This window comes from Echinops telfairi, unplaced genomic scaffold (assembly GCF_000313985.2).
Source record: "Echinops telfairi isolate 266 unplaced genomic scaffold, ASM31398v2 ScPeMD7_7463;HRSCAF=8501, whole genome shotgun sequence".
Lineage (NCBI taxonomy): Eukaryota > Metazoa > Chordata > Mammalia > Afrosoricida > Tenrecidae > Echinops > Echinops telfairi.
The window spans coordinates 2,889,012-2,890,690 of NW_022111363.1; positions in this window are offsets into that span (position 1 = coordinate 2,889,012).

A 1,679-nucleotide genomic window follows, 5' to 3' on the forward strand; every position below is an offset into this window, starting at 1 on the left:
TCCCCAAAACAAAACAAAACACAGACTGCTTGATATAACCTACTTAAATAATGATCCAAATTTAATATTACCCTCTTGGTAAATTATGAGTAATACTAGAGTTGATTAGAGTCTTCATTTTCCTATTATATTGCAGCAAAGCCAGCACATAAGAACACTAGGCATGTCAGAAAGTCCATTCGAGTCCCTTTAGAGCTGCCTCGGGATCCCAGACAATCAAAGACCCTGTGAAGCTTCCAAGTGCATCTATGCACTACATCACACCAGAACGATGTTTACAAGTCTCTCTTTGTGCTGTGTTACCTTGCTTCACAGCCAGAAAGAAGAAAGGCACAGAGGGCACCAGGTTTTCTTACCAATAGTGGCCTTAAGCTACACGCTTGCCTTTGTGATGAAGGTCAAGATATTCAGCATTAATGATGCCTTAGCCATTCAGAAGAGAGCTTTAAAAAAAGAAACAAAAGACAAAACGCATCCTTGCCAGAGACGGCTTACAGTCTAGAGACAACACACATAAACAGAAATCAGGCCCAGATCCGGGTCACGGAGGTGGTTCACTATGGAGCTGCTGAACACAGCTGTCTTCTGAGGTTTTGTGCCCATTTTGTCCTCATTTCTCCTGCAAAACTCTGGTCTTCTCCCTCCCTCTTCAAATCAGAATATCCTATTAGGCTGTGTTTGGAAGACACTTCCTAGTATTATGATTCCTCTTGTAAGACACATTTTATAAAAGTAGATAGACACTCTATACACAGTTCATTCTCAAAGAGGGAAAGGCGGGGAGAAAAATGAAATGAAGCACATTTTAATAAACCAACCTTGTCAACCCACGCATTAAAGGCTCAGGAAGCACACTGAATTAATATCTTATGTTCTGACACTTACAATGCCATTTGTGAGCACAGCAACAGGCAGTATCTACTGCATTCCTCGTGGGAGATGCCTGCTTAGATTTGAGGTTTACAGCTGAGAACCATCAAAAGACATCGACTGCTTACAGCAGCTCTGCTGGACTAGCACAAAATCACCATCTCAGCTGGAAGAGGCATGGTTAGCAGCAACGTCCTTGCCAGGAAGCAGCAGATCCCGCCACTCTTCTCCTCTCCCCTCTCTCCAGACATGGGATGTGCCTTAGCCTCAGGTGGTACTGCCGCTGAGTTGGGAGCTCAAGCTCAACTTGTGAGAGTGGGGTCCATCCACTGACTGACCACATAGGGCTACAGAGATATTTAAAACGATTTGCAGACTGGGTTGTGCCCAGATTCCTATTTTGTTAATGGATGATCCAACCGAGTTAGAAATAGCTCTTAGGAGCCAGGTCGAGCCCAAACAAATATTAACTATGTACATTTATAGTCTCAGTATTTTCCTTATCTAGAACGTGTGTATTAGTCAGTATGTACATTTATCAAGAGACACCATATAGTGGTACTTGATTTACGTTAGGCCAATATAGAAAAAGCACATGGCATATATATATATATATATGTATATATATATATACACTGAGATGACATACGACTGATATTAGTGTCTTAAGATGGCAACTTTCCTGGGGACAATAGTTGTTGTCTAACTCTTCCTCAAGCTGTCCTTCAGCAACCCATCCTCAGAGTCGACACAGGGTCCAAGAGCCTATTCATATCCTTTCCTTGCACTTTCTGAATAAAATGTTAGAT